The following is a 19,252-nucleotide window of genomic DNA, read 5'->3' on the forward strand; positions in this document are numbered from 1 at the left end:
AGTAAAATCTTGAATGGTCACCGCGTTCCAATTAGAATGGCTTTCCAATCGTTTGCTGTCGGATAAAGAAAGACTTTGCAAATATTTCAGTTTTTAGACAAGCATATGATACTTGCATGAAACAATTAGATCTCTGTATAAGACAAGCATATCAAAAGAAGCTTCTGGAATAAGCTGAGTATGATAACAAACAAACGAGGCAGGGACCTCTCTAAAGCCTCAAAGATAAAGAAGAGGTAAAGAATACATATAACTGTGCACGAAAGATTCGTATGTGCAAACGCAACTTAAGAAAGTTGTGGTTACCGATCCCGAGCCTGGAGTGAAATTCAATGGGCCTTAGTCAGCCTTGCTAAGAACAAAGCTAGCGGAATTGATGGCATTTCAGCTGAGTTGCTCGAAAACCTTAACGATGGCGCTGTTAACGTTCTGCATACATTATGTCAGAAAATTTGGACAACCTTGCAGTGAGCACAGGTTTGTAGGAGAGGGTCAGTATACATTCTTATTCCAAAGAAAGGCCGTGCCAAAGACTACCCAACTACCACGCGATTGCACTTGTTTCGCAAGCGAACTAGCGAACTAGGTTTAGCTGAATATTCTCCAAGCCAGGCCCTAGCAGTACGTGGATCGGGAGCTACCAAATGTAAAAGCTGGGTTTTGCAAGGAAAGAGGAACTAGAGACCAGATTGCCAACCTTTGCTGGATCATGGAAAAAGCAAGATAGTTCCTGAAACCCATCTACTTATTCTTTATTGATCATGCGATACCGTTTAATTGCGTAGATCACAACAGATTGTGGCGATCTCTCTAAGATATGAGAGTTCCGACTCACCTCATCTCTCTCCTTGGGAACCTGCACTAAGGACAAAAGCCTACAGTCTAAATTGAACATTGTCTTACTGATTGGTTCCTTAATGAGAAAGAAGTGAGGCTATCGTGCCTATTTAGCCTATATGCTTAGTGCATCATAAAAAGACCGGGCTGGACCAGTCTTCCGCTGCAGTGAAAATTGCTGGAAAACGGATCAGCAACCATAGATATGCGGATGATACCGATTTAATAGCAGAAAGTGAAGTGGAACAAACAACACTTTGCTGACATGCTTGAAAAAAAAAAATAGTGCAACGTTTTGTCTTAAATTGAACAACAAGCAGAAAAAGACAATGGAGTCTTGCCCCATAAACTCCTATAACATACAGGGACAAAAGGTGGAAGCCGTGACAGATTTTCTGTTTTTGTGCTCCAAGATTACCTCGGAAGGTCACTGCAGCCATGAAGTTAGGAGACGCCTGCTTCTAGGAAAGAGAGCCATGGCAAGCCTTGACCGGCTGGTAAAGAACACAGACATCACACTGGCAACTAAGATCCGGATAATTTGTGCTGTGATTTTAATGCGAAAGCATTAATAGGCTATGGACAAGGTCATGTGTGCAAAACGTGCGTACATACAGACCTGTGTCGTTCTCGTAAGAGTTAAAATCAAACGAGGGGTTGTAATCGAAAAAATGACGTGAGGAGGCTAAACTGAAAATTATGACACTAGGATGTCTATTTTTTAATTGAGCCAAAAATGTGCAAGTAAAATCAATCAGTCGTCGAAATAGCCATACGACTAACGTCGACGTCCAAGGGATGTGACGGCATGCCAATCAAACGTGGGTGTGTTTCTGACTTAATGAGTGAAATAAATGCGTGTTAGGGATTAGATGCGTGTAATGAGTGTCAATTAATAAAATAAGTAATATAATTAGGGCATAAAAAGCGAAAAAGACCACACAAATGCACAAAAAGGCTGCGCATATGTACTGATGTCACAAAGACGGGGTTGCCATGGGGACTGCTGCCATGGCGTCATGGCGCAGCCTCGCACTCATGACGTCACCGACGCCCCGGGCGCCTCTCTCCACGCCAAAAAGGAGATCTTTGACTGCTACCGTGGCGTGACGTCTAGTGGTACCCCTCTTCTACGCCAGTCGCTCTTTCACCGCCGGATGATGCGGTGCTTAATTGTGCACTACTTAGACGTTTGTCATCGTGTATAAGACGCCTATATCGTCGGATAGTGGATCTTCAAGTTCTGGATCAAAATTGAGACGTAACAGCGAGCGTCAAGAGTGTGATACTGAGGCTAAGAGAGGCAGTGAGAGGCAATGCGAGGCGAAAGAAGGCAAAGAGGGCTGAAAACACGCAAACAGGGGTAACGAGTATCGAAGAAGCGTCAATGATTTCGCGTTTCTCCAAAACAGAATCTGCGGTGCTCTCGTAATTTTTTCTATTTGTGATGTATGGATGCGAGAATTGGGCTGTGATTAAGGCTGACCGCCGAATAATTGACGCTTTTGAATTGTGATGTTGGCGGAGATGCTTGAGAGTTCCTTGTACTGCTAGATCAAATCAGGCGATATTGGCGACCATAAACCTATATTGTTCCATGAACTGTTAGATGTTAAAGTCAAAAAGCTAAGTCCCTTCGGTCATCCCATGTGAAAAGAGCAGTTGCCGGAGAAACCACTTGTGCTGGGAGAGATTGAGGGACACAGGAGAAGAGGTAGACAGTGAATCCGTGGCCTAGCTAGCAGATCAATCTATGTTATATTGAAAAAATAGTGGAGACCGGAAAGCTCAGCGTGATATCGTTTAGAGGATCACGGAGAGTCGGACACGACTGAACGACCGAGCTGTACTGCTTTTGTGACTAGTTGAAAACGGGGAGCGTTTTCTGAAGTAAATGTTTGAAGGCAGTGAATGTAGTAGAATCGATGAAAAAGAGATAAACTGGCTAAATTCCGGCGGTGCTTGAGTAAGCGTAACCTGCACGCTTCTTTAATTCGGTTCTTTAAAAATCGAAATAGACATAATTAACGGCGCGATTTTGGATAATTTCAATACTCTCAGAAAGGTGTGTTTATGCAGGAGCCAAACGGTGGCGGCATATATAATGTAGGGCATATTAATGTGGCGTAGGCTAATAATTTTAAGTGTGCTGAAGTGATCTTCATTTACGTTGAAAATAGGCCAGGTATCGGCTCGATGCTGAAGTGATGGACTTTGTGTGGGTTGATAACGTGCCATAGAAAAGTCGGGAAAGGCAAAAAAATTCCACATATAAAATTTGAAACTCGTAAATTTTTAAAACAAATAACTATTTACCTGTAGCATGCGCCCACGGGGCGAATAAAACAAACCGGTTAAAATGGATAAAAGCATACGTGAAAAAGTATCCTTCCAACTTCCAAAAATTCTGTCTGTTCAAACGTTCATCTGATATGCGGAGGCAACAAGGCTTACAAAAAAAAAAAAGTATATATATATATATATATATATCTATATATATATATACTGCAGATTAATTCCGCGGGTAAATCTCAGCAATCAAACTTCGAGACAAGTATCAAAATTGGAAGCGGGTAAAAATATTTTCGCAGAATGAAATCTGCGGTCATTTTGTCGGGATTTCAAAGCCGCGCACCTCGTAAAAATACCAGCTATATATCCACATACGCAACGTAGGTTACCTTTGAAATTTAATCTTTTTTTTTTTTAAATTTTGGTCGTACTTCGTCAAACGTTATGCCGTCATTTTAAATTGAGAAGCTCTAAGGTAGAGTTGTACCTGTCAGCCATCTAAGCATCGTTGTCGTTCCCACCTGAGTTAGCTAATGGTAATCTGTTGTTTAATGTGCAGTTATGACGGGAGAACGGTTAGCTTCGAGCAAAAAAAAAAAAAAAAATAAAGCGATGCGTGAAGCGACCTCTCAGGCATTTGCATTGCCAAAAGATCACACTCTAACCCTCGCGTGCACAGCGTAATGGCTAAACCGTTAACTTAGTGTAATTAATGTCTTAACCTGATGTCTAAAGCAGCGGCAAAAAGAAGCAAGAATTAGTCGATCACCACGTATTTTGTGCTGAACGAATCTGTATAGGCCGTTAGGGATGTTGCAGACTGAGATACAAATTCGTAACGGAGCGACCGAAACTGCCCTAGCAAAGGTCGACGGTAACCAGGCTGTAATGTAATCGGGAAACGATGGAACAAGGTAATGACGAGAAACCCAAACAGCGCTCATTACGAAGCCTTAATTTCACGCCTCTGTATGCGGGTTCGTAATAAGAAGCGAGCGCTTGACGATCCCTAGCTGCCCGCAAATTCGTTATGCATCTTTCGCAGCTGGAAGCGCCTTTAATAGTTGAAAAGCTATATGCCAGTACACCGAAACGTCTGTGAGTTGCTAAGGGCACGAACCGAGGCCATCTAATGTCACATCGTCGTAATATGTGCTGGCGCCTGAAAGAAGGTCTTGCGGGCAAAGGCGGATTATTAGTGTGATTTATACGCTTGCAGGCTTATTTGCAGCAATGACTACCGCAAGATTGCCAGCGTTTTTTTAACCCAAGACGTTATTTCGTGGCCGAAGCAGTAGATTTAAAGAAGGTTTGTCAGTTCATTTGGGGACGTCTCAGAGAAGGTACATAACCAAAGACATACCAGACTTGAGCACCAAAGCACTGGACGAGAGCCAACTAGCAACGTTTCTTTATCCCACGCCAGTTCGAACAGACTTTACCAGCACAGTTCTAGTCTTGGCTCTTCCTGCCTAAGTTTTAGTCCTTAGCTTTATGTGCTCCTCGAAGCACTTTCCCATGAATGAGCCGCGTGCTCGTACGGACACCCTTTCCGACGAAGTCCAATGAAGCTTTTGATCAGGTTGGCAGTGTTTGCATCGTGGTCAGGAACTACGACTGCCGGCAATGCGACGTATACGCTTTTCCGCGCTGCAGATAAGTTTCGGTGCAGATTTAGGAATCAGCAGTATTCGACCTTACTATGCAACAGGCAATGGTATAAAATACCCCTACAAGCTAAGAGGACGACACTGTAGGGGGGGGGGGGGGGGGGGGGGGGGGGGTTGTGTGCGTTTGCGCGTCAGCATGAACCAACTACGTTTGCTTAGTGCCTGCTTCTCGCTTTCTGTGTATTCGTATCGCCATCGTGTGCTACCGCTTGCCCGATCTTAATTCCCCGTTGGATATCTGCCGTCTTCTTGGTGCCGGGAAAAAGAAGTATGATAGAGTTGACTTGCCGCAATCAGTTTAGGAGAGTCCGGGAGTCAATAAATAAGGGAATTCGCTGTGAAAGTAATAAGTTGCTCCAATGCAGAAAGCGGACACCCGATGGTTCATTAGGGTAGCAGATAGAACCAACATGAATAGATACTGCCGGAGGCGTGCAGTGACAAGATGAAGGATTATATACGCAATTTTATGGAGGATGTGCCGCGAGAAAAAAGGCTTTCGTCCAGCCAGACGTGAACACAACTTGGTTGCTGCGAAAGATTATGACCTTGGCTTTGACCACAGTGACGAATAAGTTAAAGAAACCATACGGTTATGCAATTCAAGGTCACCCTGTAGTAGCTTAGCAGTATACGGTGGCGCTTCAGTGCATTAACGGATTATACCGTGTTACGGAGGGAACAGGTTTAAAGTATCGCTTTATGACTGCCACTGAATTATTGTAGGGAGACTTTTGTTGCTGGCGGATTACGGGGGTTACGAACAGAACACTGCCGTGGATTTTATCTCATAACCTCAAATCATTCGCTGATTACACAACATGGCTACGTAATCGTGCGGCCATTTTCAGTTAAAAATGCCGGGATCGAAATAACAGGCACAGTGATGCGACAGTCGGGATTTCGCATTCTAAGTGCATAGTCAGGAAGCTTCTTATTATTGGTGCAAGAAAGGGGTTGCCAGCAGTATACATTGAAGACTTTCTGCAAGCTGGGAAAGCGACCTTAACTAAGTGAAAAAGAAGCGTGCTAAACTTTAGGGACTTCTAGCCTGCCTCCAAATTTCTTGGGGCAGAAAGAAAAGCTGCGTACTACTTATGAAAGCAAATCACGATTGTAATTGCTGATTTCACATTAGAACAAAGCATGCTTCAAAGAAAGTCTCGCTGTGTTGTACATCGGACTGTCAGGGCTGTGGAGCTGATGAATGAAAGTCGTGTACGAACTACTTTCACGTGCAGTCCTTAGAACTCGGGTGGGTGGCGCGGGTGGCCACAGCACCACCTTCCTTTTCAAGTCACAGAGAATTAATGCATGTCTGACGCGATACTCATTATTTAGGGATAAATTCAGATTATTAAGGAATGCCGACAATTAATTGAGCAAGAAAGCAAATTGCTGCTGGCTCTAACTTGCAAAATATCACTCATTTTCTTATTTACTTTCAAAGTTCGAAAGCCTTTCTGCAGGAACAAAGAAAAGCAACTCTGGCGCATAATTGAGGAATAGGCAATACATCAAAGTTGCCGGGTAAAGAAACTTAGGTTGAACTTGTCCAAGGACTTCGGATCAAATTTGACAACGTGCAGTTTAGTCTCTCGCATAGAGAGTTCACTAAAAAGCAGCCTTTGTTCTCCGCGATGATTAAACATCAACTCTGTGGTAGTGTTTTTTATGAATAGGGCACTAGTTGCACCTACTACCTTGGCCACCCAGAAAGAAGCAATTGTAAAACCGGAAATAAATGACCACGCCATGGCAGTGGTTCCCTGAGTGGGAGCCCTTTTTAATAAAACTGGCCTGAGAATTACTCGGTTTGCATACGACCTGTGCCAGTGTAAAATTATAGCTGGCTAAACAGACCGATAAAAAGCTTCTCAACCTTTGTGAATAGAGACAAAAGTGATAGACTACTTGTTATTTCTTTCCCCGTAGAAACTGAGTTTTCAACAGTTTTTGCGAAGCGACCGGGGATCGCTCTGAAAAAGGTTCTCATACGCATAAGCTTCTATGTAGCTGCTGGGCATTGGTTTTTATGCTGGCCGTTCAAAACTCTAATACCAGCCACACAGTACAAATATTTGCTTGTCACAAAGCGATCTTGCGAAAAAAGAGTTTTCAATGCTGCCTCACGGTTTTTGCCCACATCGCAAGCGTCGACCGCAGGCCAAGCTGTGTTCGTCCTCACAAAGGCACAAAACGAGCATAATTTTCTTTGTGAAAATTAAACATCCATCACTTATAAACGCTCTAAGAAGCAACGAAAGATCCCACGTTCTGTGGCCGGACAAAAAAGGTGCAGCCGCAATGTTTTTCCTCATTACAAGTGTGTACAAGGCGGCTCGAGCTGATTTCCGCTCCAGATTATTTAAACACGTTTAGAAGTGTTTGCTGCCTTTGTTTTCACTGCTGGGGCTACTATGCACGTTTTGAATGCTTTGTTAGCGGCTAGGCTGTAAGATTTTGTTTCTTATTTTCCAAGGAAGTTGCCTGCGTCCTATTCTGGATTTCTGGAACCTGGACGCATTGTAATTGACGCATAAAAATGATGGTAAAACAATAGCGTATGTGCGCGCACACACACACACACACACAAACACACACACACGCGCGCGCGTGCGTGGGACACTTTTTGAACAACTTTATAACAGAAATACGCGCAAAAGCGGTGGCGGATGGGGCAACTGGTGGATACTGTTTACAAGAAGCACAATAAGGGCGATGAGATAAATGCCTTTAAAATGCTTTAAAATTGCATACTTCCGCTCTCTAGACCTTTTTGTCATTAATTTTATTGCCTTGTTTGTTCTGAGACAGTGGGGATCACTCAAAGCCGCTTTTTATTTTCGGTTATACGCTTGGTTTCGCGGAATGGCTCCCACCAGTGATTATGGTTGAGATCTACTTTCCCACTTGGTCACGAGGAATTTAAGGGCGCTACATTTGACAAAAATTCCCCTCAATCCTGTATGGCGAAGTGTCCATTTCCGCAACTTAAGCGTCTAGTTCTTCTTCCTCCTTTTCACATACGTACGCTCACGATGGCAGCGACCTACTATCGACTAAAACCCCACTTAGACCTCGTCTTTTATTCTTAAGTTTTGAAATGGTGGCATGATATTTCTACATTTATCAGAAGGATATTTCAACCGCACTTATTAGGCAAGCTCGGTTTAAACATGTCCTGACGAGCAGATATGTTTTCTTACACAGTAAATAGCGCGCATAGTTCGAGAATGCCTCGCATCCCAGCCAACTCTACGTCACCCTGCGCTCACGTCCTGTCCACGGGACTGTTGCCGCATCTAGATTTTAACTAAAATGCTGAGAATGCTGTGAATACCCCAGCAAACTGTTATGAAGTCCCTATGTTTATTGCTATCATCTCCGTTAAACAGTACCGATGACTATGAAGTCATTATTGCATGTGAAATGAAGTTATTACTTCGCATTCATTTTTCCTAATTACAGGGATTCAGGGGGTAGTATGAAGTTTCAGTTAGATATTAAAAATAAATTGTTCGCTCGTGCTCCAGCGCTATAAAGGTGATGAAAAACAAATGCTCTTCGCTGCTTTTTTGATCAAGTCAATTTTATTTGATAACTGCGCCCCAATGGTACTTCCTCATTTTCTTGATTTTTCTCCACGAGATAATTTACAAGTTAAAATTCTCATTGACGTATACTGCAAAAAAAAAAAAAAGAAATAAACGTGTTCGGTGAGCTACAATTTGAAATATTTCAGATAGAAACTCAAGAGAAAGTTACTCAGTTGGACAAGCAAAGACGTCGCTAAAGACCGAAAAACTTGTGAGCAAGGAAAGGCTTTCTTCAGATAAACTCTCAAAATAGAGTATCTAACACCACTTGCCGTTGTAATCTAAGCAAAAAGAAAAACATACATATGTGCCTAAATGAGGAGTCGAGCGAAAAGGCTCAATAATTATTTGAAGATAGCGATGCGAGCAATTCATAGCAAAAGGAAAAAAAAATATACGCGTAACTTTATATTACAGTAAGGCAACTGCATATGTGACAATAAATAAATAAATAAATAAATAAATAAATAAATAAATAAATCTATATATATATATGTGTGTGTGCGTGTGTGTGTGTGTGTGTGTGTGTGCGTGCGTGTGTGTGTGTGTGTGTGTGTGCGCGTGCGTGCGTGCGTGCGTGCGTGCGTGTGTGTGTGCGTGCGTGCGTGTGTGTGTGCGTGCGTGCGTGTGTGTGTGCGTGCGTGCGTGTGTGTGTGTGTGTGTGTGTGTGTGTGTGCGTGCGTGTGTGTGTGTGTGCGTGTGTGTGTGTGTGTGTGTGTGCGTGTGTGTGTGTGTGTGTGTGTGTGTGTGTGTGTGTGTGTGTGTGTTTGTGTGTGTGTGTGTGTGTGTGTGTGTGTGTGTGTGTGTGTGTGTGTGTGTGTGTTGTGTGTGTGTGTGTGTGTGTGTGTGTGTGTGTGTGTGTGTGTGTGTGTGTGTGTGTGTGTGTGTGTGTGTGTGTGTGTGTGTGTGTGTGTGTGTGTGTGTGTGTGTGTGTGTGTGTGTGTGTGTGTGTGTGTGTGTGTGTGTGTGTGTGTGTGTGTGTGTGTGTGTGTGTGTGTGTGTGTGTGTGTGTGTGTGTGTGTGTGTGTGTGTGTGTGTGTGTGTGTGTGTGTGTGTGTGTGTGTGTGTGTGTGTGTGTGTGTGTGTGTGTGTGTGTGTGTGTGTGTGTGTGTGTGTGTGTGTGTGTGTGTGTGTGTGTGTGTGTGTGTGTGTGTGTGTGTGTGTGTGTGTGTGTGTGTGTGTGTAATACGCTTCAAAGATCACAGGGCGGGAACGGATGTGGGCTGTCTGTTAGACTGCCGGAATGCAGAGACTCAAAGAAAAGTAACCGTAATTATGGATGGCAGACAAACAGGTGGGTAGATTAATTGGTTTTTGTACTGGGGGGAGGGGGGGGGGTAGCTACAGGCGGAGAAAGTGCCTAATAGGAGCTTATTTTGAACTTCAGGTGTTTGTTCTAAATAATGTGTAACCTTGCGAATGATACCTTGCGTGATATATTGTTTCGCGCCTTACAGCACTTGTCCAGTGTATGTCCGAAGTAAGTTTACAGTCTGGCATCCGGCATGAAACTCTGCAAGCAATAAACAAAAGTGTGCACTGAGGTTACGGTCTGGAATGTCTTACAAAACACTATTCTAGGTTCATAATGGCACTATAAACAATAAAATAGTCGGAACTACATATAGTATGGTGAGGCTGCTTAAAAATAAAAAAAGATATTATGCCTCTGCCCATGCCAATAAGTATAGCGGGCTTAAATCAATGACGAAAAAAATAGAGATTGCTGCAAAACAGAATTGGAACTATAGCAGAAACCAAAGCAAAATCGTGTGTCTGGTATTTAAGACCATAAGCAAGAATCCATGGAAACTTAACCAAGAACAGAGAACTAGCACTTTAGAAAAATGTTTTAAAATGAGAATCGTGCGCTGCCTCTGTGTCTGGTATGATGTTTCGATGGCTGGGCAAAGAAAAAGAAAGGAAAAGGAGATTAGAATAAGCTAGAATAAAATCCACCGAAACTGTAGCTATCGCGACAGCGAAAGAGAAAAAAGCGGCGCCACTCACCGAGCCCGTCGCCGTAATCCCCAAAACATGCCGCGCTCGGGACGCCGTGGGCCCAGAATGCGGAGCAGCGAAAGAAGGGAGCTCAGAGTCCTGCCGGCTACCGAGAAGCGCGCGCGGTAGGAGACGCCACCGGCGCACGCGCGAAGCTCTCTTCCACTCCCTGGCCTCTACGCCTCGTGCCCTCTTTCCTCAACGCGCTCTTTCCCCATTCGGGAGAGGCTTCCCCAAAGTTTGCCACGCAGTGAAGCGCAGAGCAGGAGTCAGGCAGCCCGTTTCTGAAAGTCGGAGATGAAAGCGGTGATCCTTTCGTGAGCTGCTCTTTCGCGTTCCCGCTGCTCCTTTGTCCTACGCCTCCCTTCTTTCATCATAGCCCTTTCCTCTTCTCCATCGGCAGGCTATTCCAAAAGTTTTGCACGCGAAACAGCGCAAGTTAAAGGAAGAAAAGGAAAAGGAGTTTTGATTGTCGAAGATGAAAGTCGTGCCATGGATTTTGGTTTCTTTCAGGTTTCGTTACATCTTTGAAAGAAGAGTTGTTCTTATACACCTCATATTTAGTTTTTTTTCTGCACGCAGCAACAAGGACAGGTGATGAAAAAATATCTTGCTTGACGCGAGCGCAAAAATGGGAAGACACGGAGAGCACAGGCTTTATAGTCATGTTTTTTCCGATCCGCATGGTCATGGCGGTTGCACGAGCGCTCTCGAAAGCAATGCCGGATCTGGGATTTAACTTTTCGAAGGAAGCGGAATCGATGCTATGTACTTAATTTTTGGCCGGCCGCTGTGGGAAAGGGAAATGGTAAGAGAAGACTGGACGGAGTACAAACAACTCGACACAGCCTATGGCTCCATCACTTCCCCCTCAATAAAAATGTGACTATATATTCTTAAATGAAGAAATCATGTGTTCCCACTTAAAAAATCTAGAAATATTTAGGGAAGATTTAAGGAGTGTGATGTTACACCCAATAGGAATGCTTAAATATTGTGGGAAGGTTGAGAAATAATTCGCATTTCCTCACCTGAAATGGGCTAGGACTGCGGTTGAAAAATATCACGCTAGACCGGAGCGTTTTAGGTGCTGGCTCATCATCCACCCCGCATTGTAGCTTTTATAGTTGCTGCTGATTTTTACTTTCTTTTTCAGGTTACGGGATCCCAGGTTAAAGGCCCAGAAATATATACGGAAGAAACATTTTTTCACTACTTGCCCTACTTTTTTCTCCCCCATCCTTCCTCTTCCCCTCCCTAGCTTTTTCTTCTTGGAAAGAAAAAGTGTATTTGAACCACCGATACTGATGATCGCGCTGCCCAGACAAATACAAGTCCACTTGTTGAAATGTTCGCTCGGTTTGCGAACTAAGGCTCCCCCTCTAGCCTTGTTCAGTGCTGTTTCATACTGTGTAGCCATCTTTCCCTCGTTTTATCCTTGATCCTCACCTGAAGACGTAGTTCCAGGCTAAAGTGCACAAAAATATACGAGCTTTCGTTGAAGCACAAAAAAATGACACGCTTAAGAACAGATGTCTTTAAACGCTAGACAGCGAGTGAGATCATAAACAAAGAAGTTCGTATGAGTCCCAAGAAGAGGCGGGCTCTATAAATACCTTAAGTGTCAGACAGGTACTGCTAATATTCATGCAAGTGCTTTACGCAGAACTAGTGGGTTACAATATGCAACATACGAAAATTAACACAACCCTCTTCTGCATCGCTTGACACACACTAAAGACGTCAGATGACATCTCTCAAAAGAAAATTGTGGCGCCCCAGAGTTATACGTCAAATAGGACGCAGGCGCAGAGCGGTTGCAACCTCTCGTAAGAGGAACTGCTACTCAAAGATTTCAGCTGCGATACTCTTAGTATGCCAAAAATTGCCAAGAGCGCACGAACACAGAATCGAATCACTAAAGCACCCCTCCCCCTCCCCCCCCCCCTTCCCACAATAAACAAAATATGACCTAAAGTGAGACAAACCGAAATATAAACTGTACTTCATGTTTTTATGCAGCTGCCATGTGTAGTTCCAACAAAATGACGACAAGAATGGTATCAGTGGTGCGATCATAGAACAGTCCTCTCCAAGTGAGCTACACTTTTTGGTCCACAGAGGCCACGCAACTGCATTCCAGATAAAAAAAAAAATATCAATAGATAGCAGCCCGAAAGCAGGCATCGGTTTCTTCAAGTGAAATGTTTACGTCTCTGTCCCGGCTCAAACTTGTCGGCGATCGTTGCAAAGGAATTCCGGGCGGAAATGTAAACGTTTTATTTTTATTTGACTATAACATTAAGAATTCTTTCTATATTTAGAGGTGCAGAATAATCGCATGTGTACACTGATTTGGGCAGAAAATATGACTAAGGCGCTCACGTTTTGCGGAAGTCATAAATGGAATGGATTTTAGCTATAGCGAAATACTTCATAACGAAAAAATGAATATAATCAATGAAATATTCATTCACTTTTGGAGTCTGCCATAAGAGCGCAATCATTTGGTATCTAAATTTTACTACTATAATTTATCTAGAACGAACCCCACGAGCCACTTTGGCTTCGAATATGTCGCTTTTTAACAGCTCTAAAAAAATCCGTGCCTATCTCAGGCACCAAGATGAAGTTACGGCACATCACCCGATCCCTTCAGCTCGGCGAAAATTACCTAGAAAACGCTCCCGGTCTCAGGTGAGGCATCGTGAATATCTGGATGATATATGAGCTGTGGCGCTTGGTTTCCGCTGGCGCTTCCATCTTAGCAAAAAAAAAAATCAGGTGCGCGGACTTGAGTCCCCATTATATATATATATATATATATATATATATATATATATATTGACGTCATATTTCAAGATATTCGAAAAAGAAGCAGTGGTTTACCAGGTTACACCCAAAGTTCGAGCGATAACTCTAGCCACGCTTAAGTCATAGCATTCATCGTCTTTTTCTAAGCAGTTCATTGAACGCGAACATCGAAATTTCTCTTCAGATACGTTGCGGTGCTCATGCTCACCGTCCTTATCGGATTAGAGCTGAACGAAAGCGACGGGGACACGGCTTTTGATACAATCACTAATGCGTGTCATCAATGACGCCGATTGGTAGTCTTAGCAAGGAGAATGCCACTGGCAGCCATTGCATGCGAATTCAAAGCATAAATCTCAAGCTCAAAGATCATGATACTCTCGCGGATCGTAGTGGCCATGGTATACCATCTTGTTATGCATAATGCGATACAAAATTACCCTGTTGCTATATCGGCTTATCAAGGTCAGTCAAGGTCAAAAATCGCACCAAAACGGAGGTCGACTTTTGCAGCTAGTAAAGACATTGCAATAGAACTACTAATGAAGACAATTGACTCCCAGCTGCATCGTGACATCACTAGCTGGATCTAAGTATTCTTAGGAAATCACTTCGAACGCGTAAAAATAAAGAGTACCAATCTATCCATTCATGACTCATATCGGAAACACTAAGAGGGCCGCTTTTAAGGCCTTCACCTTTTGATATTTTATATTAATTATGTCTAACCTAGATGCCGTAGGGGAGGAGTCCGTAAATTTTGATCACCCGGGGTTCTTTAACGTGCCCTGACATTGCACAGCACACGGGCGCCTTGCTTTTCGCCTCAAGCCAAAAGCGGCCGCCGAGGCCGGTATTCGATCCCGCGTTCTTGGGCGCTGTAGTCGAGCGCCCTAACCAGCGCCCGAACCACTTGTAAGTATGGATGTATGTAATAGTGGAAGCTCCTCTGTTGTACAGTGTCCCGGTAAACCAAAGTATGTTAATACGCTTTCTTAGGCAAGCATTATGCGCTTCACCTCAATGCTGATATTTCCTTGAATGGATTCCGTCTAGACATTTTTGTCTTTTTACATTTTTATGGCTTTACACGGAAGGGAGTAGGCTTAACGTTTTATAGCTGTCTCACCGATTTGGAACTTGGGAAGAGTGGGTTCAAAAAGCGAAAATGTCTATGACAAACATAAAAATGAAGTCTGGACAACACTCATACATTTTCGCACTTTCAAAGGGCCGCACTTATCGATCACCTTATACTGCCTCTGGTATCAACATCCATCATTCCCTCTTTATGGACGTACCAGAACGCTTGCAAATAGAAATGAAAAAAAAAAAAAGGAATATTCCACAGTTCACTAGAAATGTGCGCCTTTCAAGCCCTCACGTCATTGGGTGCTTATAAAAAAAAATAAAGGGAGACTCAAACAAGCTCTTTCAGGTCATGCAAATCTTTTGCAGCATAGAAACTGGCTGTGAAGCGTGTTGAGTGAAAATGCTCCTGTCCTCTGGGTATCGGAGAATGGCGAAGGCGGTAGCGATAAATGCGTGTCTGTTCGCCGCAGACTTTTGCACTTGTGGTGTGCTTTTCGGCATGCAACTGTTTAATGCCGGCGGCGCTGGGCTGCTAGAGGTGACGCGATTTTTACCGTAACTGGGAGGCAGGTTGCACGAGGCTAGACCCCTGCAGACTAAGGGGAAATACGAATTATTAGATTTCGTTATTGTTGAGCAAGATTGATAACAAGACTGCCTTATACTAGCGTCAGGAAAAAGAGGAGGAAGAGAGGGGTGTTAACCAGGCCCCCCCCCCCCCCCCCCCCAAAAAAAAAAAAAACAATTACATCTAGCGCAGGGGAAAAGAGATGCAAGAATATAAAAGTGAAGGCGAACCGAGTAAGGCGGCAAACGAAGTCAGTAAGAGAAAGGCGCATTTGAAATCATGGCCTGTTGTGCAGGCCCTATGCTCTCGCTAAACGGAGTGCATGGCAGGCCTCCACAGCAGTTGATCGCCGCGGCCACTTCGCGAGAATTTTTGTTGCCGAGCTTAGGTAAAGCTTCTCCAGTGAACGGTGGACACACTCTCTTTAGCTAGTTTATTTGAGGCATTCGCAAAGTACAGTGTGTTTCAGTGAAAACTGCAGATAACATTTAAAAATAGCCGGTTAAAAAAAAAATGCAAGAACAAGCTCTCTTCCACGGCGGACCCACTGAGCTTGATAACTCCTCTATTTATCCAGTACATTAACTAAAACAAACAAATTAATTCTTATATATATCGTATTTCGAAGGTTAGTCCCAATGATGACTTCGGAGCCGTGAAGACGTCGATGCCGCATCAGCTTTTGAAACGAAGTAAACTCATTTCCCAAAGCTCTGCAGCGAGATGATATCCGGCGCTTTTTTCGTACGAAATCGAGATGATCGCAAAATACGCGCAACAAGCACGTCACAGATGTGAGTGATCGACATCCCGTGATTACGTGTGGCAGTGTAAACGGCGCGAAATTAGAACTTCCTGCTCTATTGTGACGTGCCATGCACTTCATTGTACTTTGTCTCTCTTAAACATAGCGATCGCGCTGCTTGCAATGATATGTTTTATCCCTAGCACCAAGTTGCGAGGCAAAATATTTTACATAAAGTAGAACAATGCCATTTGCATTTTGAACTGAGCGCCGTATCCTGCAGCAAGTATTCAATGGACCTCGTTTCTGTACCGAACTCCCTGCACATCTCTTGTCGTCAGTGAAATAAAAAAGGATGGATCCCCTCGCACTGTTGCGCTTTAAAAAATCGAGTTCTTCTTCAATGAAATGAGTCCTTTCTTGTAAGCGCGTCCTCTTTTCGCAGGTTGTCACCTTCAACTATGCACCAAGTGGCCCAACAAGCTACGCTTCTTGAGTTCTTCGTTTCAAATACTCATGTCTTTGTCTTGTTCATTACTTCAAACTCCCCATTAAGAATAACAACCCAACTGCGATGTCTAAAAGTTAATTAAATTATGTTAATTAATGAAGTAAATAAATAGAGGAGTTTTGAAGTATAGTGCGTCCGCCACACTGCAAATATTTACTGACCCCATTCCGTGAAAATTCGATCGCCGGCGTGTGGAATGGATGGTGTTCCAAAAAGACTTGAGGTATCCACAAAAACAGGTGTGACAGATACTGCATGCGCCTTTTCCTTCGTGTGAACCAATCTATAAGGCGAAAGCCTTATGGGGAAAATCTCGTGTCGGCGAGATTGGTCCGCGAGATGCGCCAGCGAAATTCCCTTTTTTTGTAAACCAAATATAGAAGGCCGGTGAACTTTATTACGTTCAACGAAACCTCTGGTTGTGTTCGAAAAGGGGCACGCGACGTACCGTGTGCAGTAGCAATGCTCAGGCTTTCGCATTTCTCCCCCAGCTCTCAGGACTCTCCGAACTTTTTTTCCTATCTTGAAGCCTATATTAAAAAAAAAAAAAACAAAAAAAAAAAACTCTCCACTCAAAACGCCCCGCATAAGTGAAATAAGCTTCCTCATTGCCTCCGATACCACACGCAGGCCTAGCAGTCACGCCGATGAGGAAGGAGCACTGGTTTGTGAATGCAACACCCCAAGAAACGCAGCAAAGTTGCTTCATGTCGTGGTAAAACACGAATCATAAGCCTAACGTTGAAGCAGTTTCCTATAAATAGTTGCTGCCAGTTTTTCTGCTCGCTAGAGAACGCTGCGTTGAACTGCAACGTTCATTAACTGCGCTAAGAAAACAAGAGGTCTTGAAGAATAAAACAGCATTTCTCGAGATGGACTACCGCAAATTGCGGTTGCTTCGTGCGTTACGATCCGTTATAGGTTACGGGTTGTAACTCCTCATTCGGTATTGTTCAGTCCTGCTGCTTTAGGAAACAAACGCTTATCCATGATCAGGTTGTCGCCATTTATTACTACTCCAAGTTTGTCCTAGCGCCAGGGGAATAGCACTCCAGTGTATAGTTCTACCTGGAGCCAGAGGCCATAGAGCAAGCCATTAGTAATGGTTTCCGAACGTAGACAGAGTGCACATGCCACGCTAAACCCGAAACAATACTTTCTACGCAGAAACTTAGAAACATAAAAGAAGCCCTAATGATGTTCCTGACGAAGGTAACTACTGGCGCATTAGTGCAATAGGTGAATTCAGAAACGGAAATGATGATTAGAGTGGGGCCGCTGCCGAATCTATAGATGAAGCACACACACAAAAAAAATCTCATATTGCAATAATTTGGGTTAGAATAAATTTTTGTGCTGTTAAATTTGAATTAGTGCTCACTACGTGTTTTGCTGCGACCCTTCCTTCCTGGTTAAACTTTGTGCATTGCTGTTTTATACTTAGATGGCACTTTCCCTGAACAGGCAGGTTCGAGGAATGCACATGCCATGTCACAAGTTTCGTCCTCCTTGCGCAAGCAAGGATCGTTTGCCGACATAGTGTTCAGAATCGCCCCCGTGCCATCTGCAGCACTCACTGCAGAGCTTCTCCGCTATAGCGTCCTAACACGCAAGGAAGCAATGCACCTCCTGTGTCCGGCACGTCATGCGTGACTCGAGCTGTCGAAGTGGAACTAAGTAGGCATGCATTGTCGCTGCCCGTGTAAGCTTACTTATTCGCCTTGTGGTGGCAAATGCCTTTCGCTCCAGGGATCTTCCGCTATTCCAATTCTAGCATAGCGATGTCGGCAACGAAAAGCGTATACGTAAGCGAGCAGACCGCCACCACGCACAAAAAAGTGCGTTATTCGGGAGCTAGGATTGCCAACAAAGCTAAGGCATATGTCCTGTCTGGTTGTTCACGCATATAATAGTAAAGTGGCGCTTTCGCAATGGTTGGAGGATCGCAGCTCGACATCGATGCCTCAGTAATGCAGATAAATAGACAGGCTTTTATCCGAGACTATCGTAATGAAGTAACTGCTGCTTACACTAATAGCGAATTGTCTCGAGCCGTTACCCGACAAAGGGTATGCGGTCGTAAAAGGTCAAGGAAAAGAAGTGCGAAAATGAAACACGTGAGCGCTCTCTGCCACCCCAGGAAGCGGAAGGCAAAATCTTCCAGCAGATATAATGCATTAGGAGTCCAGTGCTTGTGACTCTGTGGATTATCTCCCTGGCCGCCGCCTTGCGTGGAAGTAAATTGTCTGCGAAACTTTGTAGTTGCTCTTATGTTTCACTCGATACGCTTAACTGCGCATAACTTAAGCACCCCGAGAAATCCCTACAATGTTTCGCCGACAGAACCGTCATGCCGACAATTCAATGTTTCTATGCCGAACAACGCTGGGGTAGCAAACAAAACAGAAAACTGCCGAGCATTTAAGAAAACTGCCTAATATCTCGAAGTTGTTGTAGGAGCAACTAAATATGAAAATGAAACTATTACGACCTATATCAATAAAAATATGCAGTAATAGAGTAAATAAAGGGCACATTTACAGTGAGCCTTGGTGTTGTCGTTAGAAACGTTGCAGAGTTTGCTACAGTTATCGAACAGCCAGAAATAAAATTCGCTTGAGATTTTAGTTTTCAGCCTTGCTCCAAAGTATGCGCCGACATATGCGTCGGCACCTTGAGTATTCTGTATTTTACCGTCCACGTCGTCTAGCTTGGTCAACGCCCCGTTTCTTCGTCCCGCCGCCCTAAATGAAGGTTTTGAAGGGTACATGTACTTTTCGTGGAGTCAATGTCTCATCTCTTCTCCTTTTTCTACACCTCTGTTTAATTATTTATTTTTTCTACGAGACAAAAGTTACAGTTCCATTAGATTTTCATTTCTGTTGAGCTGTATAAACTGGGGTGACGTAGGCTTTGAGGATTAACTTCTACGCTTTGGTTCCAATCTTCTGAACGTGCATTCAACGAGATGATTTCAGAACGCAGCAGTGCAATGCCGTCTGTTTTGTCTGTCGCCACTCAGCAATTTTTAGTAAACAGTTATCCAGCATTCACTTTTCAGGCTTCCTCATGGTGTTGCCTGTAGTGGTGATAAAACCAAAGTATGTCTTCGCGTGCAACATT

This window comes from Amblyomma maculatum, chromosome 2 (genome assembly GCF_055883805.1).
Source record: "Amblyomma maculatum isolate TAMU_Amacu chromosome 2, ASM5588380v1, whole genome shotgun sequence".
NCBI classification, from domain to species: Eukaryota; Metazoa; Arthropoda; class Arachnida; order Ixodida; family Ixodidae; genus Amblyomma; species Amblyomma maculatum.